The sequence below is a fragment of the Cynara cardunculus genome, assembly GCF_001531365.2.
Source record: "Cynara cardunculus var. scolymus isolate 2C chromosome LG 2, CcrdV1, whole genome shotgun sequence".
In the NCBI taxonomy this organism is placed as follows: Eukaryota; Viridiplantae; Streptophyta; class Magnoliopsida; order Asterales; family Asteraceae; genus Cynara; species Cynara cardunculus.
Genome location: NC_037529.1, coordinates 64,004,426 through 64,004,796, shown reverse-complemented (window position 1 = coordinate 64,004,796; position 371 = coordinate 64,004,426).

Sequence of the window (371 nt, the reverse complement as noted above, 5' to 3'; positions counted from 1 at the left end):
GGAGGGGGTGTTTGTTATATTCATTGAACATAAGCAAATGCCGAATATGTTGTTTAGATCAACAACCATAAAAAATAACACCATTTTTATAAGAACTTGTATTGAATCATTAGAATTATAAAATCAAAACCATTTTTAATCAAAATCCTATAAACTTGCACGCTTCTTGTTGGCAAACGATCTACAACTTTTCATTTATGAAATGAATAAAATACGCATGTATGAAGTCAAAAGAAATGTGTGTGGTTATTAGCAGACATGTAATTATAAATTGCGCCCCTTAACTTTATTATTTAATTATAATATTATTTAAGAAAAAGAACATATTTAATAAGCATTAATTAAATAAAAAGGGTGGCAACGTGTACAAA